The sequence below is a fragment of the Balearica regulorum genome, chromosome 1 (genome assembly GCF_011004875.1).
Source record: "Balearica regulorum gibbericeps isolate bBalReg1 chromosome 1, bBalReg1.pri, whole genome shotgun sequence".
NCBI lineage: Eukaryota > Metazoa > Chordata > Aves > Gruiformes > Gruidae > Balearica > Balearica regulorum.
Window position 1 is genome coordinate 213,955,218 of NC_046184.1, and position 26,519 is coordinate 213,981,736.

General features: G+C 41.3%; 1 protein-coding gene across 5 annotated transcripts in view; it reads left to right on the plus strand.

Annotated features, from left to right (window-relative positions):
• Positions 1-26,519, plus strand: part of TENM4 (teneurin transmembrane protein 4) — a 610,330-nt gene that overhangs the window by 130,625 nt on the left and 453,186 nt on the right. The gene's annotated exons all lie outside the window — the stretch shown is intronic.

The window sequence follows — 26,519 nt, forward strand, 5'->3', positions numbered from 1 at the left end:
ATAGGATTAGAGTACCAGCGGGGACTGCTCCAGCAACTAGCCGCTAAAATATGTGATCAAGCTTTGATCATTGATGATGATTGCCATTGTTAGCTCTTTCAGTGGCAGTTTTACAATAAACCCAATTATTTTGCTTCATTTCTTTGCATTTGTACGTGCATTTTTGCACATCTGTATGTGTCTTCACCATTACCTGTTTTTACAGGGTGAGGAGAACAGATTATGAATCATGCTTAGAACTATTAGGTTGTTTCTTAAAACCTCATCTCTTTCTCCTATACTTTTTACTTGCTGTCTCAAGCCCTACCTACAACTTATTATGTTAAGCAAAAAATGTTACTGTCTGTTGCTTCTGCAGTGCATCTGTTCAATACATCATTAATCCTAGATTTGCACAGGAAGACAATTGACATTTTTCTTATGGCAGGATAGAGTTACTAAAAGACAAGAAACACGGAAACTATACAGACAACAGGATTTTAGAAAGCTGTTACTTTTAAACCAGCGTAGAGTTGTTATTTGCATTTCTTGCTTGACAGCTGCAGTCAGGAACTTTCTAAAATGTGGCTGCTAATACAGGCTGCATATTGTTTTACCAAAAAAAAAAAAACAACAACCAAAACCAACTCCTATTTGGTTTGTACCCTCTGCATGCCTGTGCACAGATTGGATGATTTCTTATGTTATGGTGGCAACGATATACCAGCCAAGAAAAAAGTATCTACTGGGCTAACCTAGGTCCACTCCCATAACATCTTCCCCGAATCAAGATCCAAATTCACCTCACTGGTCTTGAACCACCTTAAAACACGATGATACTTTTCAGACAGGTATTTGACTAGTTTATTTGACAAGTTTAGCATTGCCATGTTGGACTCGTGATTTATGTATCCATATCTCCCCGTGCCACAACATGTTTAAAAATTAGGTCATCTAATTAACTGAAACTCAGAAGATTTTGATTAGTGCCTCTCTGTCACCCCAATGCAGTGCGACAAACTCAAGGAAATGACACAGAAGACTTTTAATACAGGATATTCAGCTTCTTTTGCTCTGGCAAGCTAGCAGATTGATGTTCATGCAGCCCCTGTCCGAACAATTGCAAATGCAAAATGGGAGCTTGCATCCCAGAAACCACAAAAAGGCTTTATCTTCTTAACATGATTGCTTGTTTTCTGCTAACTGAGCAGTTAGATGGAGACAGGAAATTTCAAAGATCCTGCTTGGAAAGAGAAGTGAGGAGTTTATTTTAAGATCTATTCCATGGCGTAGGCCTCCTTCCCCAAGTATATACAGCTTTTTCTGAGCGTTATATATATTAGATAGTCATCTATTGGATATTAATATCAACAAACGTGACTTATCTGCCCAACAAGGGGATGGAAATGCTCGTATGAGCCGCACAGTGCTGTGGGTTGCAGTTTGCTGTAGGCTGTGGATGTCTGTATTGGGTGGTATTGAGTTGTCAGCACAGCTTGCAGCAGGATCCAGGTTATTTGCATGCACTACTTAACGAAGTTGAGCCTGTTAGCTGCAAGTGAGCTCTCATTACCTCAAATGGATTCTTAGTCATCAAGAACCTTCCCCTTTTAGGAATCATAACATATAAAAGTTAACCAAATGCTCGCGGCTGATGCACTCTTGGCTGTGAATACTGGTGTATAAAGCTTTTAGCTGTAACCTGATTCACATCTGCTCTCAGCACTTAAGCTGATGAGAAGTGACAAGCCTGAACCACTGCCACTGACCCAGCCTCTTTCTGTCTTTTTGTTAAGTAAATGGCAAAAAATCATACTAATTATTGATAACAATCTGTAATTTCCCAACTCTTTGCAACATTATGCAGATCATTTTCTGTGCGTTTCTAAGCACAAAGTACTGGCTCCAAGGGTCACAGTCCAGTTAGTCAAGAAAAACCACCAGGACTCGTTATGGGGATGTACGCCAGTTCAGAGCAAGTCATGTTTGTTCTCTCCCGGCAGCCCAGAAAAAGCCAAAAATTGCCTCTAGCCTTCTCCTCAAGCTTGAAATGGTTATCTGTATGATTTACTATCTGATGTTTGAAAAAGTTTGGGTTACTTGAAATATGCACATAAACAGCCTTCCAACTGCATGGATAAAAATCTTGCAATGAAATCTATGCGTCCTGCAGCCAATGCACGTGCTCAGCGTTTAGAGACGTGCCAGTTGGACGTACTGAAGTGTAGCAGGTCATTTAAACCCCACAGTGACTGCATAAACACGAACATATTCACCTGGACTGTGAATCTGTAAGTTCCTCTTTGCTCTTGCTCTTCTCTTAATGGTTTTTCTTGGGTATCTCTTGATTTTGGAAACAATTCTTATTCTCTTTTCCAAAGGGATGAGTCCCCATTGCTGTGTGTTATCATGTACCTCCTGGTGTTCTCTGTACGGAGAAGAGATGACTTCTCCTTTACTGCCATCTGGGAAGCATAAAGCCTCTATATGCTGTGGTGCCAGTTCCACTCGCAGGTGGAGAAGGCTGTAATTCTCTTTGCATTATGGTATGCTGTGGGTTGATGTGTGCTTCTGGGATCTACATTTCCAAGCCAAGCAGGAGCTGTGTCCCCATGTAGCATGTGGCCAAACCCATACTAATAGGTATTAATGGGATATATTAGCTCAGAGTTGTAACCTGGCCAACACAGTCACACTTTTTGACCTGGAGCCGAGCTGAGTCCTGTAGACAGAGAAATATCCTGTCTGCTCACAAGATATTGCCCAGACCTATAAACACTATGGAAGTTAGTGACTGAAGGGTGAAAAAGGATCCCCTTTTACCTGGATTCTCCCTTTTCCCAACATATATGTATGCGCAAAAATTTAAAAAAAAGAAAAGAAAAGAAAAGAAAAGAAGAAAAGAAAAGAAAAGAAAAGAAAAGAAAAGAAAAGAAAAGAAAAGAAAAGAAAAGAAAAGAAAAGAAAAGAAAAGAAAAGAAAAGAAAAGAAAAGAAAAGAAAAGAAAAGAAAAGAAAAGAAAAGAAAAGAAAAGAAAAGAAAAGAAAAGAAAAGAAAAGAAAACCCAATCCCCACCAAAAAACCCACAAAAAACCCCACAAAAAACATGCTATTGGAGAATATCAAGGAGCAATTCCCAATTCCCAAAGTTAATCCCTTTAACTATTCTGACTCTAAAAGTGAAAAGCACAAGATGCTTCAAGGAAACCCGCGCCAGTCAGCTGGCGTGACTTACACAGCCACAAATTCGTTGTCACTATCAGTTCTAACAGACAGATTATGCTACTGGGTCGTGGAAATATGGCCTGAGTTCAGATGAAATGATTAAAAATCCAGATTGATGACAAAGATTTTTAAGCCACTCAGGATATTTGAGGACCTAGTTCATGCTTTTTAGACAGTTGGACTTAGGAAGATGATAGTGGTTTTTTTGGCAACCAGTTGCATGTAGAGTCAACAAAATTGCAAGAGTTTCAAAATACTCCATTTCAAATCTTCTGGATTCCTGCAGCAGTGAGTTCCACCAGTGATTCAAGGGTCCTGGGTTCAAATGACATTTGAGATGAGCACTGGAAATTAGTCTGATGCTCTTTCCTTGGCTGCTAGGTCATATCTTTCTAAAATCCCTAAGGACCATTAACGCTAACAGGATGGGAAGAGTAGGAATGTTGTTTATGGAGTCTGTGACATATCTTTAGCACGAGCAAGGGAGTGTTTACTGCCATGTGGGTGTGCATCCAGCTCTCTGCACTGCTGCTGCGAGCACAGACAGCAAATAAATATAAACAAAGGGTGTGGGGGGAAGGAAATCCTTGTAAAGCCAGTTGGATGCTGTAGCTGAATGACATTCTCTGTGATTTAAAGACAGAAAGGCAGGCTTCCCTAACAAAGACAATAACTTTCTATTCGCTGTCAATGTATCCCAAGCAGGTGAATCTACTGACAAGGCACCTATTTTAGATGAACCGTTTTATCATCAGTATTGTGATGGCTTCCTCCTCTAATAATGTTAGCATTTCCATTTCTCATGTACATCCTCATGCTCCAAGTGTTTTGCACTATTTTAAGTAGCTCCCTTGTCTCAAAGCTGCTGACATCTCCCAAAGTCTGTGTGCTCTTTAGACACCTTCTTTGTAATCATATAACTATATACTGTATATTTACCTTCGGAAGTCATTCCTCATTAGTGAATTCTTATACATTCCTGCAAATAAAATGCCATGACAGTGACCACATTTAATGAACCCCTGCTGTTTTGACATATCTTAGGCTTCACGAGACTTGTGGTTGTGAACACAGCAATAGTCCCAGAAGGCTGTTGCTCCTCACAATTTTCTGTGGATCATCAGAGCAGGATTGAAAATGGACAATGAAACTTTGACAAATATAGTCTTGGGAGAAGAGGCTCCCTTCTTGCAGAAAATCTTTGGAGATTTTCATCTCTTACTCATTCAGATGTCAAGGATGAATGAATTCCTGCCATAGCTTGAACCAGTTATTCACTGATCCAGAAGATTAAGATGCACAATCAGTAAACTATCATACTGGTAGTATGTGAAATGATTGCACTTTAATCTTAGTCAAGAAGCATTTCCAGGGTAATCCCAACATGTTTATCATTCCAATTAAATAATAATGGCAACTTTCAACATCATTAGGGTTTTCCAAATAATCCTTTTTTTATTATTGGTTTTTTGTTAGTGTCTTATTGGCAAAGTTTTCCACCATGATCTGCTCTGCATCCTGCAGTTCTCAGATCTCTGTGGAACACCGTTGTGTGCTGGCATGGCCAGCACTGGAAAAGCCATCAGCGGAAAAGAATATTTGCAACACAAAGGCATGCTGCAGAAAGGGGGGGTGGGGGGATGGGGTGGGGAGAGGTGTGTAATGAAAACATATTTCACAAGAAATAATATTGCATCAAACCTAAAAATAATATAAAGACCTTTACTTGCCTACTGTTGTGACTCAGCTGTTAATGCTGCTACATGCATCTCTTACACTCATAGTAACTAAGAAAAGGGTCTCAAAGTGCTTTATATATAAATAAGGAGGACTAGTCCATTTCATATGATGGGAAGGAGGTGATGGTAAGCTAAAATAAGTAGAAAAGTGAGTGGCAGAGAATGCACAGCTGAGTTTAACATACAACCTTGTCCTCCAGTACTTTAAATATATTTTTGGACCATGTAAAGGTGGTTTAGGAGGAGAAATAAAGCTCTGTCCCTTTTCATAGAAAATTTGGGTGGTTTTGTTTCAATACCACTGCATTTATGGTAGGCAAAAGGTTGACTTTGTAATGGTGAATACTTTCACGCGTTTGCATGATATTTGAGATTGAATTCTTTTCTCTTACTGGCTACACTGGCCACGAAAGGGAAGTCTTCATTTTCCTCATAAAGGGAGGACAAAATCAATCCAACTCTTTACTCCCTTTAAAATAAAAGCCCTAAAAAAAGTGAGTTTCATTATGGTTTGTTCATAGGACCTTAAAAGTCAGACATATCTGTTTTCGGTGATCCTACTTTAGCAAGGGGTTGGACTAGATGATCTCCAGAGGTCCCTTCCAATCCTTACCATTCTGTGATTCTGTGATAAAGCAAGTGTTGCTAAATGTGTAAGGCAAGAAAGGATGTGTTCTGGTTGGTTTTATCTGCACTGTCTTTGAATCAGTCATACTGGATTGTTATACGTTTCTTTCTCTGAACAACCCTGCTGATTACTTCCAACCACTGCACCCTAACTTTTAATTTCTTCCTTTTGCTTCTCATCTCTGTAAATTCTTGACATCCTCTGGCTGAATGAGGCCCATGACTACATGGCAAATGTCATCCTCCTGTAAGGGCAGAATAACTTCAGAATTATTTGGTTTTACTGCATTAGTGCCAGTCTTACACCACTGTAGCGAAGAACTGAGTAAGCTCCATGACAAGATATCAGTAAGAGCAGCAACGTCTTTACAATGCCATCCAACTCTTAGATCTAAGTCAGTAATAACTATCTTTCTCTTCTGGCACAATTGCATGGGGCTGCATCCTCATACACATTTATAATTTAAGCATTCATGTGTAGACCTTGATATTTGCTTACGATTCATTCTAACGGTAAAAGCAAATAAAGCCCCATGAAGGAGAAAATCAAGGTGGTTGGGGTGTATAGTATAGTGCTGCTCTCTCACAGGAGACCTCTCCGTATGTGATTCAGGGATCTGCAGGTAGCACTAGAAAACAGAGCTCCAGATAACCTACTTTTGGATGAAAATTAGGAACAAATATCTCTAATGTTAATTGGTTTTTTCCATAGGCATTTACATAGCGCAAGATAGTAAGTCTGACATGAGACTAATTATGAAGTAGGAGCAGTTGAGGGTAGAAATGTGATGTCATGCTCTTTTCAGAATAATGGTTTTAGTGTTGAAAATGCTAGCGATTTTATTGCAAGTCCAGCTATATTTGGCACTCTTCAAGTCTTGCAATCAGATAATTAGACAAAGACCTCACCCTTCATTTAAAAAGGAAAAGGTCCTCAGATTTTCTAGTTACAAAGAACTAGCTTGAAAACATGCCCTAATTCTGGAACAAATTGTTAAGATCCAGAGGAAACACTTCTACACTTTTTCTTTGTTGTTCCCCCCCTCCCTCCCTTTTAATGAAACTGCTAATGGCACATGAAGATGTATGGACTTAGGAAAACTGTGGTGTGTAAGAAAAGATGGCATTTGACCCATAATTGTGATTACGGAATCAAAGAATCATAGAATCACAGAATGGTTTGGGTTGGAAGGGACCTTAAAGATCATCTAGTTCCAACCCCCCTGCTGTGGGCAGGGACACCCTCCGCTAGACCACGTTGCCCAAAGCCTCATCCAACCTGGTCTTAAACACTTCCAGGGATGGGGCATCCACAACCTCTATAGAATCACAGAATCTGCCAACCCTATTGGATGGCAACACCAGCACAAATCGTCTCTTCTTCCCCTCCTTACGTTTTCTCACCTTGTCTTCTCAACTCTCCTGACTGCCTGAGAAGAAAATTACAGCAGGTCATCCTTAATGAATAACAATGAAGAAGTATTGCCTGCTGGATTTCAAACTGACATGGCAGCATGGCTTCTTTGCTGGCCATTTCGCAAGTTACTTCCCTCTTTCTGATTCAGTTTTTTCATCTGTAAAATGTCCTCCTTCCTAAAACACTTTTGAGTTCCACTGACTGCTGAAAAAGCTGATTATGAAGAGTGGAGCTGACATGTTAGAGAGGGAGGGCAGTCACTTTGGCAAGAAGAAAAGGGGAAGCAGGGATTTCTTAAATGCAGCATTAGAAAACTTGAGCGTGCAACAAACTAGGAAAGGAAGGAAGTTGAAAGCAAAGAAAATGGATGAATGTGAGAGATCAGTTTAATGTGAGGACATTTAGAGGATGGTAGCTAAGTAACAGAGGAATCTGTATTGATCAGCTCTGAGGCTACAGAGGGTACATCCTTGCTGGCAGTTAATAATAAAGGAATCATAGGATCATAAGTCTGGAAGGGACTCAAAAGACCCCAAGGCAGAATCAGGCATATCTGTCATTTCTGGCACGTGTTTCCATAATTTGTTTTGAAGACTTCCTTTGATGGAGACTCCACAGCCTCCCTAGACAATCTATCTCAGTGTTTTCCTTACCCTTAGAAAGTTCCTCTTAATGTCACATCTGAATCTTCCCTGTTTTATTTTAAAGTAGTTACTTATTCTCTTGGCCTCAGTGTACGTGAAGGCGAAATTATTCTTTTCCTCTTTGTGGCAGCCTTGTATGCGTTTCACCACAGATGCATTACATTCACCACTTCTGGCAATTTTCTGAGCCTTTCCTCAAAATGCTAACTTCTGGAATCTTTCCAGGTGATCCACATGTTATTTAAAACAGAAGGCTCGAAACTGGTCAAGGGTTATTTCAAGCTTGCTCCCATGTTGAGACTTGTCTACCATCCAATTTACTTATATACCAGAAGATTCTTAAATAGTATTTTGGGGTCAGTGGTTTAGGAGGACATCTTGAATATATCAACATCTTCTGTAGTTGGGCCCAGGTTCTCCTACCTACTGCTGTTTGGATAGACAAGAACCGAGTCCACCAGAAGAGTCCTAGGATGACCTTCTCCTGTGCAAGCATTGGTTGTTCAAAATGCAATGTGTAATGTATATTGACGTTACCAGAACTAGCCATGAAGGCAGAAAATGAATGTCACTCAGGGCTGAAGGAATTTAAACCTCTGGTGCCCTGCATATTGATAGGTCAGGGAGTAGAGTCAACATATATCATCCTTAAAGGTGGACTTTTGGGGTAGTGGAGGGGGGAAACAAAACAACGAAACCATAAACCACGCTTCCTGGCTTCCTTCCTTTCTTTCTTTCTATCTTTCTTTCTTTCTTTCTTTCTTTCTTTCTTTCTTTCTTTCTTTCTTTCTTTCTTCCTTCCTTCCTTTCTTCCTTTCTTTTCCTTTCTTCCTTTCTTCCTTTCTTCCTTTCTTCCTTTCTTCCTTTCTTCCTTTCCAGACTTTGTGAGCACTTTACAAGAAAAGAAGTGCAGGAAGCTGTTGAGGTACTTTCTACTTCTATGATGCTTATGCAGGACTGCACAGAACCCCCAAGAACAAGCATGTCCAGTGGAGACTGATTCATCCATCCTGCTCATGCATCGCGTTGTTTTTCCAGCCACTGAATTGTGATGTTTAAAGTCATCAATACAAACCAAGTGCCATCCACACCAGCATCTACTGCAGAGCAATCTTACCTGCACTCACTGTGGCTTTAAAGTACTGCATGCTTCACACTAGCAGGCTCTAACCACAAAGGACCAGTAAAAAAGCTCTTTCTGTCCGACATGAATTAGGACGCTCAGTTAAAAATTCATAGGAAGATTACATAAAACCATATGCTGCCTTTATTTTTCCCCTTTTGCATTAAAAATGTACAGCTGCTCTGCATTAGACATTCCATTAGCCTGTGAGTCTCACAATCTGGACTTTGTAGTTAACGATGGGAGGAGGACTAACAGAGAAGGGAAAAGGGGAAGAATGAAAGTGTTTTAGGCACAGTATTCAAGGCTTCCTTAAAAAAGGCAGCATATAAGGTGGATGGAGAGTTTGAGTGTGGGAGTAAAAGGTCTGCTGAAGAGGAACTGCATATTAGAAGAGACCTGTTTTCGGAATTATTGGCTTGCCCTCAGAACCTCTGAGCAGCATCAGCAATAATTAAAATGATATAACCTGTTTCCTGTGGTCATTTGGGAAGAAAATAAAAAATCTATATTCCAAATGGACTCAGGAAATGTTTAGACTCCTCTAACAGTGTTAAGTCACAGAGAGTTTTATGGCCACTCCGTTTCTTCTGCAGGAGACCCTTTAATTTAGTTGGAAGACTTGAAGGGTCCAGTTTTATTATTAGATAATTGACTGTGTTGGGCAGTTAATTGCCTGGGATTGAATATGTGGCCACTTAATGTACTGACAGAGTGAATCATTTCACAATATTTTTTCTATACATTATAATGAGATGCATTCCAAAGAGTCTTCTTGACGGTATTGTGTCAATAAGTGTCCTAGAGGACTTTATATGCAAGCTTGTGAAGATGCTGCTAGGTATAGTTGTGCACGGTGTGATGACAAGCTCAACACTGGGTAAGCTAGCTACAGAATATTAAAGTCCATTTATTCACACACACCCGGCCTGAATCTGCTTTTGCTCATGAGGCAGAAGCAAAGAGGAAAATTGGGAGCTTCTGGATCTGCCAGAAGTGATGGGTCTTATTTACATTGTGAGTTCAGCTACATGTATTCAGTTATTCCAGGTGGCATGTGCCATGCCCATACAAAAAACCCCACAACCCACAGCAGATAACCTAAGCAGTATTTAAAATATCCTCAGCAGACAAAGAAAAAAAGTATTTTGTTCATCATTTATGAATTACCTAGGCATATTTCAACATTTTTTTTTTTATTATTTTGCATTAAATACAAAAATGAGATATAGCACCAGAATCTATTCTCTCCCTACATGGTTGATCCGCAAAGAGCTGTCTTGTATTTTCTGCATACGCTTATTTCTTCTTGGTCTTATCCAGTATTAAAAATCATAAACATTGCACCTGCTTGGATTGATTATAGTTCTGCACACTTACACGAGATGAGAAAACTGAACAAATTTTTTTGTTTTGAGTCACAAATAAAATTTTAATACAAGGCATTGTGAAATGTGTGATGCAGTCACCATTGCTAAGCTGCATGTTTAATTAACCACTGCCTGAGTGCAGGTACTAGGCAACCAGAACACAGGAGCACATTAAAGTGTCTTAATTAAATTATATGCAGTATGGCCATATTTAATTGTACACAGGACATGCTTTCTCCTTGTTTTTATTCCTACATGTCTTTCTTTCTACATCATCAAGTAGATGGAGTACTTTCAAGGTACATTTTATTCACAAGAAAATACAGAGTTTTTTCCCACATATTGTGGTCTCGGATAAAATTTATCATGGTGTTTTGTTTCTCTAAGCATGGTGCAGGGTGAGCATACAGATGTAAGGAGAATCACAGTGAGCAGCATGAATGAATCCTCACTTGAGACCATCCTCTCTTGAAATTTATGCTGCATATCATGCATCAAATACGGCTCTCTGCATTGTCATCTTGGTCTAGGAAATAATTTTATACATGGATATATGCAATGCTTATGGACATGTGGCTGATAACCAGTTCTTTTGTAGCTCTATACAGTCTGATTGGTTTCTAATAGTTAAGCACATAATTTTTAAATTAGTAGTGCTGGAATGGACCACTGAAATAAACACTGTGGATAAAACAGATATTAATAAAACAGATATTTCAAAGTTTGCCCTAATAATAGAGGAGAATAAAAAGAACTGATGTGGAAGGCTGAGACCTTGGTTACAGCCCGGAGCAGATGTCATGGCCAGACATAATCTCTGTTCTCCTAGGGAGCACAGCTGATGTGCTGCAAAACATCCAGCTACAAAAGCTGTGAAAAAGGACCTGTTTCTGCAGGTTTTAAGGAAGCATCTTGACCTTTGTGTGTTGGAACCACAGCTTTATGTGACTGTGAATCACTGTGAGTGAGCTGCTGTGTGCCAGAGAGAGGCAGCACAGCCACCCTCCTTCGGGTCAGTGCACTGAATGGGAGAAATGCTGATGTGAACTTTGGGTAAACTGAGGTGTTGCAGTAGTGCCTGTTTCTGTCAAGATCAAATTTGGCCACAGTCTTAAAATTGAGCCCTAATAGAGCTGGATTTGGTAACACTGGTTTTAACCAGATTTTCTCTTTGTTCTACAGAGAAACTTTTCCTTTGCTGCCAAGGCTGGTTCCTCCCAACGGGGATATAGTAGTCTGTACCTCAGCCTTGTGTTTGCAGCAGCATCTTAGTTGCTTTAGATTAATAGAATCATGGAATCATTTTGCTTTGAAAAGACCTTTAAGACCATCAGGTCCAGCCCTTTAACCTAGCACTGCCAAGTCCACCACTAAACCATGTCCCTAAGCACCACTTCTACGTGTATTTTAAATACCTCCAGGGATGGGGACTCAACCAGTTCCCTGGGCAGCCTGTTCCAATAATTGATAACCCTTTTGGTGAAGACATGTTTCCTAATATCCAGTCAAATCTCTTTTCCTAATATCTAATCCCTCTTTGGAGGGATGGAAAAGATAAACAAAAAACCTCCATTCTTCACTGAAAATAGAACTTTGTTGCTCAGAGGGCTTCTTAGAAGCCCTTCCAGCAGAGTGGTCTGGGAAATATGATGAATTGGTCCTTCTCTGTGCTATCTCAGCCCTGGCTTCTCTCCAGCTAACCTCTCCCATGCTGGGGCTTGGCTTGACCTGTTATGGCTTGAAGACATCCCCAAAAGTGCAGGGCTGGAGGGCTCTCTTCTCTGGTGATTTCACACACGACTAGCTTGTGGCTCATGGCTCATGGCCCAGCCAGGCAGGTGTGGGGCAGGGAGTGGGATAGAGGACTGCACTGTGAGCTGTGGGTACGTACAGTAAAACTGTTGGGGTGCGCAATGATGGGAGCACGTTAGGAGGTATTAGGTCAACATCATTCTCAGTGCATGAGATTTCATATGCTCCTGCACTTCATAGAACCATAGAATGGTTTGGGTTGGAAGGGACCTCAAAGCCCATCTAGTTCCAACCCCCCTGCCATGGGCAGGGACACCCTCCCCTAGCCCAGGTTGCCCAAAGCCCCATCCAACCTGGCCTTCAACACTGCCAGGGAGCCAGGGGCAGCCACAGCTTCTCGGGGCAACCTGTGCCAGGGCCTCAGCACCCTCACAGGGAAGGATTTCTGCCTCACATCTCATCTCCATCTCCCCTCCTTCAGCTTAAACCCATTCCCCCTTGTACTGTCACTACACTCCCTGATAAACAGTCCCTCACCATCTTTCCTGTAGGCCCCTTCAGGTACTGGTTAGCCGCAATTAGATTTCCCCGGAGCCTTCCCTTCTCCAGGCTGAACAACCCCAACTCTCTCAGCCTGTCCTCATAGCAGAGGTGCTCCAGCCCTCGGATCATCTCTGTGGCCTCCTCTGGACTTGCTCCAACAGGTCCATGTCTTTCTTTGGACATGCACTTCTCGTACAGACTTTCTTAGCGTGGGGTTCTGGAGAGTAATGCTGGCCTTTTAATCTTTGCAAGCACAGAAGATCTGAAGTAATAATTACTGTAACGGGAACTTCACCCATAGACGCATCAGTCTCTCGAGATGTCAAAATGGGCACGGATGATGTGAAAACTCCTCTGAAACCCTCCGTCCTTAACAAAGCTTAAAGAAACCTAACATTGTACCAGTGTTTTAAAAGGGTAAATGAAACAACCCAGGTAATTATAGTCTTGTCAGATTGACATTGATTCCAGGCAAAATAATGGAATGGCTGATGCAGGGCTCAAATAGTAAAGACATACAGGAGGGTAATGTAATTAATGCCAATCAATGTAGTTTTCTGAAAAAACTATATATCTTGTCAAATCATCCTGATGTCTTTTTTATGAGATTACAAGTTTGGTAGAGAAAGGTAATAGTTTTGATGTAATAGACTTGGACTTCTATAAGGCTTGACTTTGTGCTGCGTGACATGTTGATTAAGAAACCAGAATGATACAAGCTCAAACCAGAACATATTAAAAGGATAAAACCTGGCTGAATATTAGGTCTTAAAATGTGTTTGTGAATGGGAACATCAAACAGAGCTGTTTCTAGTGGGCCAAGTACATATGATTTGCTAAGTCTCTGCTGTTTGATATTTCTAGGAACAACATGGAAGAAGATGTACTCATTACTGATAAAGATTTCAGATTTCACAGTTTGAAGGAGTGATAAATCATGAATAGGACTGATCACTGATACAGAACAATCTGGACTGCTTGATAGCAGGGTATGAGACAAAAGTAAAGTCAAATGTGTAGGAACAAAGGCCACAGATTGATTCTATTTTCAGATGCAGTGATTCAGAGTTATGTTTGAGGGGTCCTGGTTTATCACTCACTGAACATTAGTGCCAGAAATAAGTAATTTAGCCTTTGGGGGATCTTGAGTAAAACTAACTGTATCACCTTTGTGTTTTGTGCTGAAGAGACTGCTATCAGAATATTGTATGTGGTATCAACAGGGATGTTTAAAAAATGGAGATGGTTCAGGCAAAATTCCCAAGAATGATTAAGCAATTAGGAAACATGCACATAGTGGAAGATTTCAGAATGCTATAAATAAGGTTTGAGTTAAAGAAGTAGAAAGAGACTTGGTTAGGTCCTTACACATACTTTTGCAGAAAATAAACATCGCGAACGGCTCTTCAATCTGTTGAAAAGAGCTGAGAAGATCTTGATGCAGCCTGAACCTAGACAACCTCATCCTTGAAATTAGGAACCAATTTATCAAGGGTTGTATTTAATCCTGCAAATAAGTGGGATCTTAAGATAGGATATCTTCTTAAAAGATAGGATCTAGTTCAAGGACATTATGCAGGAATGCAGAATGGCAATTGTAAAGGTCCTTTAAAATCTATGATTCTCTGAGTATCGGAGTAATTCTGTGTATTCTTGTCAGAGCCTGTGGCAAAATTCAGATTAGCTTCACTGATGAAAGATCCATGCCTTCCTATATATGTTGTTGTGTTAGCTCGTCCTATTCCTCACACTAAGACCTTTTCCATGGCCACCTATGCAGTAACACATCACTGCATCCTTTTCTACTAGGGGAAAAATTGACCTGTTGGAGAAGGTAGACCTTTGAAGTTGCCCATTTTACAGAAAGACTGAAAAATATAAAGCACTAAATAAAAGCACTGTTAGATGTTTTTTGCTCTGGGCAAGAGCCTTGCCTTTGCTGGAGCTTCATTTTAGCCTCTGGTAGCTCTCCTTTTGGACCCTTACTTATTCCCTCCTTCATGGCCCAACTTCCATCACATTTGAGCTGAATTCCCAGTCTTCTGACTGTACCATACAGAAAAGCAAGAGAATCGAAGTGATCAGAGCTGCTGTCTATTGCCCTGTCGTGGTTTAACCCCAGCTGACAGCTAAGCACCACAAAACTACTCACTCAGGTGGGATGAGGGAGAGAATCAGAAGAGTGAAAGTGAGAAAACTCATGGGTTGAGATAAAGACAGTTTAATAGGTAAAGCAAAAGCCGCGCATGCAAGCAAAGCAAGACAAGGAATTCATTCCCCACTTCCCATCACAGGCAGGTGTTCAGCCATCTCCAGGAAAACAGGGCTCCATCACTTGGGTCTTGGGAAGACAAATGCCATCACTCTGAATGTTGCCCCTCTTCCTTCTTCTTCCCCCAGCTTTATATACTGAGCATGACGTCACATGGTATGGAATATCCCTTTGGTCACTGGGGTCAGCTGTCCCAGCTGTGTCCCCTCCCAACTCCTTGTGCACCCCCAGCCTACTCGCTGGTGGGGTGGTGTGAGGAGCAGAAAAGTCCTTGGCTCTGTGTAAGCACTGCTCAGCAGGAACAAGAACATCCCTGTGTTATCAACACTGTTTTCAGCACAAATCCAAAACACAGCCCCGTACTCACTACTGTGAAGAAAATTAACTCTACGCCAGCCAAAACCAGCACATGTCCATATTTAACAGTGTTGCTTTAACTGTCTACCAAAGGCTGCTCTTCAGAGGATACAAAGAGAGAAAACTCTAACTCTGCACAGTGATGCCTACACTTAATGAATCAGTTAACTACACATATACTCCTACTAATAACGAGAGCTGTTTTGGAGAAAATTGCTGCTCGTATCATATCCCTAAACCCTGATACATTCTTGGGCTTTAGCAGAAAAGCTTTTAACCTTGTACCTAGAGGAAAGCAATCATGTGGTTGTTGGGAAAGAGCTTCAGGACAAGTTACATCGGGTATTTTTCTACAAGAGCATTCTTTGCTTCCTGCCCTTGATGCTTCTCTTTCTGGGAACCTCTGCCCTTATGTATGAATGTTCAGTAATAATATTTAGCTCTCATGACATCAAGTGTTGCACACTTTATCTCCAAAGCACTTTGTGAGCATTAATTAATTAAGCGTCTCCTTCCTGACATGTGGTAGGGAATTGCGATAGTCGTCTCCTTGCTTAGCAGACACAGAAAGGTTGTGATTTGCCAAGGGTCTCCTCAGTAACCAGTGTCAGAGCCATAATTAATATTGTGGGTTCCAGTTCACTGTCCTTTGCTCAGATCCTTTAATGTCTCAATAGTGTCATTTAGAAAAAGAGGTTTGGAAGGAACAAGGTAGTTAGCTGATGATGAGAGAGTGAAGTCAAGCTCTCTGTATGACTGCTATGCATTTTGTCATCTCCTCACATTATCACTGGCTTTATTTGCCTGCTTCATATATCCCCCAAAATATGTCTGGGCTTTGGCTAGGACATTGCTTGTTATTATGGACCAAACCCAAAAGAGAGAGGGTGCTGAAATTAAACAGTGTAGGTAGTCATGCTCAACTTCTCAAGCCCAAACCATGTTTTATTTAGTGGAGTAGTTGTAGCTTTGGTGTCTGACTTCACCATTATTAACTTGGGGAATAGTTTCAGCCCCATGTGATTAGATATCATAAGAAAATAAGGATCTTGATACTAAATAAGCTGGACAGTGTACATAAGAAAGGATGTGCTTTTCTTTCTTTTTTTGTTGTTTTTTTTTTGTCTGCATGTGCTCTCACAAACCATGTTGCTCCTCCTTGGTGCCACACTGCTTGCCCCTGCTATGACTTTGAGGCTGGATAGCAGCAGTGTGCATGATAGTATCGAAATCCAGGGACAGGTCTAGTAATTTGAGACTCATTTTCTTTCGTCTGTGAACAGGAGCAGACTATTATCAGCTTGATCCAGGGCTGTCTGTGTGCACCGTGCTGCCCATCTGCGGCAGAAGGGGATTCCATGTGGATATTTCTCTTCATTTCTGGTTTGACTATCACAAGCACTCATTTTGGGTGCTAGTCACCCTTGAAAAGAGCAAAGCTGCCTCTGTCAGAAAGGTACTTGGCTTATCCCAGAGGTCTTTCACTAAGCAAGAAGGTCATGACTCAAATTTCCTCTTAGCCTATCTTTCTGTAGACAGAGAAGTCTGGGAAAGGGAGAGGAACATTTCTAATCCTGGGCCTTGTGTCTCTTTCCTGTTGCTAGAGATGGTATAGCAGATTCAATGACCTTTTTCATGAAAGAGAAGCCGAGGCTGATAGCAAGCGACGTGGGCTGATGGAGCCTGCTTGCCTGTTTCCTGCAATGGTGGATGAGAAGAGCTGTCCCACTGCCTCTGCCACATCTCTTTACCTTTACCAACACTGCACGAAGTGAGGCAGTTCAATGCCTTAGTGCTGAGCTCTCGGTGTTGTCATCACTGCTTTTATCCCCAGGGTTCAAGCTCCTGTCCCTCCCACGTTGCTGTTAAATTTCCTTGGAAACAGAGCCTGGTGTGGAAGGGTGAGAGAGGAGGGGCAGAATTACACAGCCCGCGACAAGCTCATTGTGTGTCCATACAGTTTCACAAGCTCTTATAGTTTTTGGGCTTTAAGTGGAGTTGTTGTTCTTAAATCATCTTGTATTCAGGAGCTGGGAGATGGGGTAAGAGTGAAAAAGCAGTTGATAAAGGACTCTTGCATTCTCTGGGAGGCTAAAGGGCCATCGTCTATACTGAAGGCTGGACTTCTGTGCTCAAAGATACAGGATGTTGTTTTTTTCTGGACAAGCAAGTGATCTTTATATTTTCTTTACCTACTGCCCATGTGAGGGTAATGATAGACATGCCTAACCACTTGGACTTGGATTGAGACCATCAATCCACATTGTAGACAGCAGAGAGTGGCAAGTAACTCAAAAACTTCTGGTTACAGTGATCCTGGGATGGATTTGACCTCTGCATCACCTTACAAACCCAAGACTATCATGGTTCCCTCCTGCAGTTATTCTAATGAACTGAAAAAATGGTTTTGGACATGCTTTCAGAGTGTTGTTGAGACATAAATACACTCTGGGTGAGGACTACATAATGTTTTCTTGTTTGTGCATAAAAAATAATGGAGCAGTAAGCCAGTGACCCAGAGGTGAAAGCCTTTGCATTCCATATCACCAATTCATTACACACGCAAAATTTAAGTATATAACTTAATTCCAGTGCAGTTATAGAGCTTCAGTGTGATTCCTCTAGTCTGTTTTTCAGTAATTTAGTTTTAAGTACTCCCCTTTCAGCTTGGTGGTCTGCCATAGAACAGCCATCCGTGTTTCTTACTATTGCTGGGATTTTTTCTTCTGTAATCACTGATGAACAGTCATTCCCACTTGAATGTGCAGTTGGTCTGCCCTGGCAGTTGGACACTTCAGAGAAGTTTCTGTAGATCTGGAGCACACATACCCTGACTGAGGCCAAACTCCCAGAGTTTGCAGCGCTTGACTCCCTGAGTTATGCCTACAGACATCAGCCATCAGCTTTAAGGGCCAGGTGGAAATCAGTCAATGGCTTAGGTTTATTTGGATCAGGGGGTAAAGGAAAGCAGAACTTAAGCTTCAGTATTTCTTCCTGCTATTTTCCAGGCATAAATGTCTGCGTATAGCTGAAAAGCATACATGCAATAAGTCTAATGCTTACAGAACACATTGGATTTGCAGTGCACATACTGGATACCTTCCCAGGTGAGTCCCGTGTGTGTCTGGTGTTTGCTGCAAGAATTGGGTGTACTGCTTTTGCAGCTTGAGACTATGGAGCATGTGTAAGTTTGGCATTTCCAGGGGGAAATATTTTTTTCCATGCCTGCGCCACAGACCTGATCTGTTCAAGCAACATGGAAACGTCTGTAATTTCCAGCCCTGAGCCAGGCGACTGGATCCCACATCTGACTGGGGCTGACACACATCAGAAATCTAGGAGAACTGTAAAAATCCTTAACCTTTTTTTTTTTTTTTTTTTTTTCCCAGAAGAAAAAACAAATTATTCTGGACAGACTATAGTTCCAGCAGGGTCAACAGTTAAGAGGCCATGGCCATTACAACGCTCCCTATCAGCAACACAGTTCTGCTGTGGTCCTGGGAATAGGGGCCAATACAGGTTTCTCTAAGCTACTCGTCCTTGTTTTTCTCCTCTGTTCTCTGACAAATTTGTCACACTGCAGACTGGGAAACATAGACTTGTTGGTATAGTAAATAAAATCATGCTGCAGGCTTTGAATTGAGGCAACTTTGTCTTCAAGGTTTAGGAAAGAGCATCACAGGTGGACTTGGGGGCGGGTTCACTGGACTAACTGAGAACTGGGTCACCTTGCAGTTGAGGCAAGATATCAGATTTAACACACCAGTGGTCTGTTTCTGCATGACAAATAGCCTCTGCTCTTGAACTGCACTAGTAGAACCAAGTTATTAACTCTGCAAAAGAGAACCACCTCAAAAGAAAATAAAAATATCCCCTACAACTTGTGGTTCGGTAGATAGTTCAAACCATGCCGTGTCTCCAGGAGAAATACCGCATATATCCACCCAAATTCCATTGCATTTCCAACCTTGTGGAACCCTTTCTTCCTTGAAAGATGGAATAATAATAGATGATGAAAGAAATAAGATCTCTCATGAATTAACTAGCTACTAGTTTCTTCTGTGTGGGTTTGCAAGTGGTAGATTCTGTAATCATAGACCTGATGGGTAACTTTTTGTTGTGGTTGATATGGCACGAGCGTACATACCTCAGAGAAAATGATGGCTCCTAGATATTCAAATTTCAGTTTTATATGGCCCGAACAGCATTGCTGTAAACAGTATTACTTTAGTTGTTGTTAATAAAACACTCTAATGTAATCATTATTTACCTGTCCCGTGTCCTCCCAGCAGCAGCTCTGGGTAGACATGTCTGTGCAATTAGAATTAACGCAAACCACTTAAAACTTGAATGCCTAGTTTATTTTCAAATGGGAAGGTCAGCATCATTATCCTTGGTGGATTCAATTACCAAATCCTGCATAATCACAGAGTGTGCTTCCTGTCTGCTAATCATGACTTGCTCTGCATACATTATGTGCAAATATAACCAAAACAAGAGATGGCATTTCCATATGTTTTGTGCCTGTAATTACTTCTTACAGGTTGCGTTTAACTTTCTTAGTATAATGTAAATTCCTTTTATTGACTTTGTTTTTTAAAAAAACCACAAAGGAATAATAAAAACGGTGGCAAGCAAAAATAGGAAAGCATCTGTATGCAATTAATCCTTCTGCTTCATTTAGACCCCACAGAATCTGTGAACGTAAGTCACAACAGTAGAACAAAGTTGTTAGAGACATTGCATTTGGAAACACCTCTCAAGAAGAACAGCATGTGTAATTAATGGCTTTGGAATTACTTTGTTGGTTTTGGTTTAATTTTGCTTAAGGAAGATACTTCTAATAAACTTGTATTCAACATTTTTTTTTTTATTATTGAAGTGTTCACCGCTATTGTAAGCAAAAATCCTAATGACAAGAACAGGGAGAATTAACACACAATAAAAATACAGTCACCTAATTAAATGTAAACATCCTCTAATGAGAGAAATTGCATTCTTGTACAGAGGGCTTGATCTATAACCAGTGTGAAATCAACAGGTGTCTTTCCCAGAGCTCAGTCCGTTTTGAGTCAGAGTTGTTAAATATGAGCCTTCTCTGTGCTATATTTAGTGCTCTGGAGGGTTAGAAGCTGCTAACTTTTTATATTCTTGAAAATATCATTTCCCCCATCCAGCCTCTTTGGGTATTCGTGTGCACACACATGCACAGGCACAAGCTTTGTCGAGCTTGGGACTCTGAAGTAAAGAAGTTTGCTTCATCTTCTGCCTTAGATTCTTGTTCCTCTGACATTCTCAGGGCGTGTGAACATCCTCCCTTTTGTAACACTGTGGTAATATGCCATCTGGATGGAAAGTAATGTATATTAATATTAGGGCACAGCAGATCTCCAGTTTCTATCTGGCCGTGACTGCTATCGCACCTGGTTTTATTCTTCATCAATGCGTGGAAGATTTATCATCCCACAAACAGCAGGGAAACCACCTCCTGTGTTTGACCAGCATGGAGAGGTGCTGCATCGCCACACTCCCGTGGTCCCCTCTTCCCAAAAGTTCCCTGTTCTTGGGGATTGCTCTGAAGCCACCCAAGAGATCAAGCTCTCTCCCTGTGGGACATGCAGCCCCGCAGGCATGGCCCCACCACTGCCACTGGCTTCTCACCAAAGCAGTCGAGATGCCATGTCCCCACATGCCACCCAACATGTGAGAGCAGCTGCTCTTTGAGCTTCCCACAAGAAGTCCACTCACCATCATGATGAAGCCACACATTGGGAAGTTGGGTGGGCCGACAAACAGGCTGTGCTCAGCATTGCTTTTCTGGTTACCCATTGTAGACAAAGAAACCCTAATTTAAGGACTAAAATGCAGAACCAGAGAGCTTGGAAATGCTCATATTGACTTGCATCATGGAAGAGCAAGGAAATGGTGATGACACCATTGTCGTTTACAAACTGCAGGCAATGCAGCTGTTAACATGTAAAAAACCTTAGTAATATTATTCTGAGAAATTACTTTTAAGAATTCTTATAAACAGATTCATATTTTTTTACCTTTTGAAATGCTTAATAGACTTACGTCATTAGGACAAAAAGTTTACCCCCACTGAAAGGATAAAACCACCTCAAACTAGCAAAACAAAAAGTTTTTATTAAAAGTATTTTAAATTTTTCAATATTTGCATTCACTATAGGTTTTATTAAATTCTCTCACTGCATTATCTAAATAATTTTATTTATCTTTTCCTGAAATAAGGTTGTGAGCCCAAGGTAACAACGATTGAATCTTTCAAGTGAATCTCATTTGGCCAGGGAATTTCACTAGAGGGGAATTGAATATGTTTTAAAAGTACAAATGAGAGGCAGAGGGTACCAAGTCACAATTAGCAGAATTAAAAGAACATCAAAGATGACATTTCATAGGATTCTGTGCCTGTGTGCCATCAATATTTGAGCCATTTTGAGAGCTGAAGATGGGGAAAACTTAAAAATCAATGTGGAAAGGAATAGGCCTGATTCTGAGTTTACTTTCTCTCAGGTTTGGACCAATATAATTGTATAGATTTTGGTTGTACCGCTTCTCGTTGCATCGGGGTAATTTAGATGAGTAGCAGAGTCATTAGCTATGGGATTTTGCATATTGGAGAGTGGGACCATGTTTAGCAACAAGGAACAGATCGTATTCCTGTTTCTTTTAAACAGGAACCATGTGAAACTCCCACCAGGTAGTATCACTACAGTGTGCAAAGACTTCATTGAAACTGCTTCCAATATGTCAATAACTTTTCAAGCCCGCAGTAAGAGACCCCCTAAAGCTTTACAGTCTAAATAATTCCCAGCCTCAAAGAGTTTCAGTGAAGTGCTTTGGCAGCTCTTGGGAGAGATTAATTCTAGGGTGGGATTTGCCTCCTCCAGCTTCAGATGTTTCAGAGTAGCTTTCTGCATGTGAGCTCCTAAACTAAACTCCTGCAGTCAATGGAGGGGCAAAAGAGACACTTTTCAGGTGTGATTTCTCTGACCTGTTTTAGATGTCTACCTTGGGATGGGATGAATGGTGCCCCAGAAGCACCTTCCTTTGCTCTAAAGTGAATATCAAAGGACCAGCTCAGACGTGGAGATGTACTTTGTAGATGTCTAAAGATAGAAGAGATGAATCTTGTACAAATTCACAAAACTTGTAGTCTTCTGAGTATTATGACTAAATTGAGATGGATAATGTCCCTTAAAACCTATGCTTTAAAATGGTCAGAAACCCCCTCTGAGGAGGGTGCTGTGAGTTCCTGTAGTAAATGAAAGCAAAACAGCTTCGCTGCTGGATGACATTCTCTCACCTGGGCTGTGATTTTGCAAGCTGGAGTGACATCTTGGCAGGTAGCAAGTTTGTCATTGTGCTTTTTTTCCCCCCAATTTCTGAACTTGCCAGGAGGGCTCTTCTCAGGGTCCGTGGTCCTGCTTTTGTGACCCTTGTCTAAAGACAGCTCCCACTTTGTTGAAGATCATTTGTCTTGTCAATGGCTAGGGACATTTCTTACCCTTCCCATCCCCCTCCTCCTCACTTCGCAATGCTAGCTACTGCTTCTGGCTGCTTTCACGCTGACTCCTGATGGGGCCATCTAATTCAGCCATGACTGCAAAGCTGTTGTATTAATATCAGTGACAAACAGATGTTGGTGCAGTGCTTCGAGAAGGTGAAAAATTCCCTGCAGTTACTTCATGGCGAGATCAGCAAAGCCCTCTTTCTTCTGGTGTCATCCTGCTCCCTCCGGCCCTTGGTGCTTGATGTGGTGTTGGGTATCCATCTGGCCTCCTTCGTCTCTCTTTCACAGTGGGGTCAGGCCATTTCTTCTCAGCGGGGGGGTTACTCTTGATCCTACACTGTTGTGAAAGGAAGGCAGGATGGGGCTTGCTTACAGCATAATATGTTTTTTTACCGGTAAGCAAGCGTCTAAAGAGAAAGAGATCGTTGTGGGAAGATCAGATCACACAACTTCACTTGCTGGGGTAAAAAAAGAGCAATTCAGCTGCTTTTACAGAGCAGCTTATGAATTAATTACAATTCATACTTTGGATTTTAATTAGTGCTGCATATAGAGTTTTACTATCTATAAGGCTGAGAGTCAGGGCCCCTCTGCAGATTGCAGGTACCTGCCTGTTACCATTGCCTGGCCAAGGACATATTCCAGTTAGTCACTCAGTCTCACCTCCAGGGTTTGCTGGTTGTGAACAGATTAATGATGCATGTCCCTTCACTACAGAAATCTCTTGGGGTGCTAACCCTTAGTTTCCACATATCTTCCCAAGCAGCCTTACATCTGTACGTCTTCTCTTCTAATCAAGGCTTTGCATGAGATTTTCTTTTTATATACACATTTTGGTGAATTGCTGAATATTGATAGGTAATAACAAAAAAAGCCATTGACCAGATCATGCTGAAATTTCAGAGTTAATTTCTCACTCTCTGCCTACTTTAAATCCCAGCAATGTCATGTATTTAAATATATTCAACCAGTCTAATGTACTATGGGACTATGTTGATTTGCCTTTGCAACCTAACAGGGAGATTATTTCTGGATATATTTATTGACCTGGAGGGTTTACCTGTTTCTCTGACTTTAAGTTCCAGGGCACTTACAATGCATTTTAAGCTACACAGAGCACAGAGAAATTGTTCTACCAAAATGCACCTGCAACAAAGCATCTACTCCATCTACCTGTAACCTCTTTGATCACAGGTAGGAGCTGATGGCCTTAATGCTGGTCCCATACATGGTCAGAAATAGTGAAGATATTGGGGTTTGAAGTTTTCTAAGAGACTGTGTCTTCACCAGCACAGTGGTCAGAAACATTGTGCTTGGACATGTGCTGCTTCTTCACTAGGGAGGAAAGATGCTACTGGCTAGATAAAGCTGCTGGAAAAAACCTGGGGACAGACCGTTTAGTAGGGCCTGTAGCAATAGGACAAGGGGTAATGGTTTTAAACTAAAAGAGGGTAAATTTAGACAACATACAAGGAAGAAATTTTTTTTTATGATGAGGGTGGTGAAACACTGGAACAGGTTGCCCAGAGAGGTTGTAGGTGCCCCATCTCTGGAAACATTCAAGGTCAGGTTAGATGGGGTTCTGAGCAACCTGATCTAGTGGAAGATGTCCCTGCTCATCACAGGGTAGTTGGACCTAGATGATCTTTAAGGTCCCTTCCAACCCAAACCATTTAATGATTCTATGAAAATGCAGCAGGTTTCCTCTCAGGGCTTTGCTTTTGCCATTTATTGGGCTACTTTGAGAAGTTTTCTGCCTCTTTTCCCTGGTGATAGATTCCAGATTTTGAGCTGTTTTCTTGACATACATTCCTGGGGTGGGTGGATGAGCAGAACAGAAGCTTGGGTTAGTTTTGCTTCAGTCGGTTTTCAGCTTGTATACAACTTTCTTATTTTTGTAATTGAGCCATCTTTACCGGTTCTGCTGCTCTCACGACACTACAGGGAAGCTGTTGTATTCCCTTAACATTAATTTGCTCATGCAAGGAAAAATATATTAAAAAAAAATCCTCTTTTTCTATGCAAACTGTGCTGTCTTTCTGGTCTGCACCAATTGGAAAGCATTTGCAAATGCTCCTGTCTCAGTTGCTGAAAACTGCCTCCCCATATGTTTTCCTGATTAAGAAATTCAGTCCACCAAATGGTAGAGTTTGCTCAGCTGGAGTTGACTGTTTGGTTGGGATTAATAAGCAGTGTTCCTCTTCCCATACATCTTCCTGTTTAGCATAAAAGAAAACAAATTACTTTGGGGCTTTCTTGCTTATTTGTTGTTACACAAAAAGTATATTCTGGGAGCTTTTACAGTGCGTCTGCTTCCTACAAGTGCAACATGAAAGCAACTTGCAGGCTGTCTCCATCGGCCGTCGGTGCCTAACAAGGTCCGTGCCTGGGCAGCGCGAGAGCCAGCTGGTTAAGCTGTGAATGCTGAGGGAGAGAGAAATAACTGACTGATCTGGGTTACACAAACTCTTACGGGGATTTATTGGTAGATTTTCTTTAACAAAGACAAGAAGCAGCAAATTTAGTGCTTGGATTGATTGCTCAGGAAGCTGAAAATCCTTTGAGGAGAGGACAAGCACTGCCCAGGCCAAGCAAAGCCATCATTTCTCATGCTGTCTTATATATGTGCCTATTTCTTTTTTACCTTTTCCCATATGGCAGCCTCTTTATGGACTCCAAAAGTCTGTTGTTCTGACTCCATTCAGCTTTGAAAATGTCACTGAGTTTGACAAAAAGGTCACACAACTTTCTAAAAGAGCGGTAAATGGCCAGAACTTTTAGGACCTGAAACCTGCAGTTGGACATTAAAAGAGCTTGTAGCTCTTGAGCGTCTCACATCCAGCCCCAACTCAACAGGGTTGGGGTGCATAACACCAACTGGGCTCCTGTCAGGTTATGAACTTCCCAAAATTCTGTCGTTTGGGATTGCTGACCTGACGAGGTCCACCAAGTGTGATTGGTACATGATGCAAGTTTTAAAAGATGATCGTTAGATGGTGGCTTGATAAATATTTCTGATTTCCCCCCCCACACACACAACTTTACTCTAAATTTCCTCCTTCTTATCTTTATGTGTTGATCTTTTTATTTTCTGAATAACTTTGGCACGTTATTACATGCATGTGTGTGTGTGCCTGTGCAAATGTATAAGCCACATTTTTCTGTCAGAACCCACTGTTACATTTCAGGTTACAGATGATTCTTCTTTATAATTCCTTATTTTTTCCTGCTGATAGAGTTTCTGAAAAGATCATTGCATCAAATGAAACTTTCCGAGGTTGGCTTCTGCTCAAAGGTGTTTTTTCACTCCCAGGTTGGAGAGCAAATTCTTTTCAGGCTTTTTGCTCACAAGTGGAAGACCAAGGAAAGAAAATCATGTTGTCTAAATAAGCTAGATCTGCTTTATTTTCTTTTCTTTTCTGAAGAAACTATGGGGACTTGGCTAAATGCGTGGTTAAGTGTGGGGTTTGAGATGAGAACAGAGCCCTGAATCCTCACAGCAAAAAAGATGGGTAACTTGTATGAAGGGGCTGACCTGAAAGAGCTTTATCTTCCTGACATCTAAATACCTTTGCACTTTAAAAGACATTATTTTAGGATCTGGGTTTTTCAGTGGGATCCAGCCTCTGGCTGTATAACCATGTTTGATGAGGATTTAGCGTGGTACAAGAGACAAGAGCCTGTAAGGCTTTGCAAAGGGTAGATTTCGCTAAATGCTGAGGTGCCTTTTTCTAAAAGCCACTTTAACTGGCCCCAATCATCATTTTAAAACATCTGTTTCAAAATCCACCTAGTGAATGCAATATTGCAAAGTGCTTATTTAACACCAGAGCATACAAAGAGCCGTACTGGGTACGGGCAGAAGCTGCCAGCGTGGTACCCGATCTCTGTCGTACGGAGACACCGGTGCAGGACGGACACGCGGTGCAATTCCCCT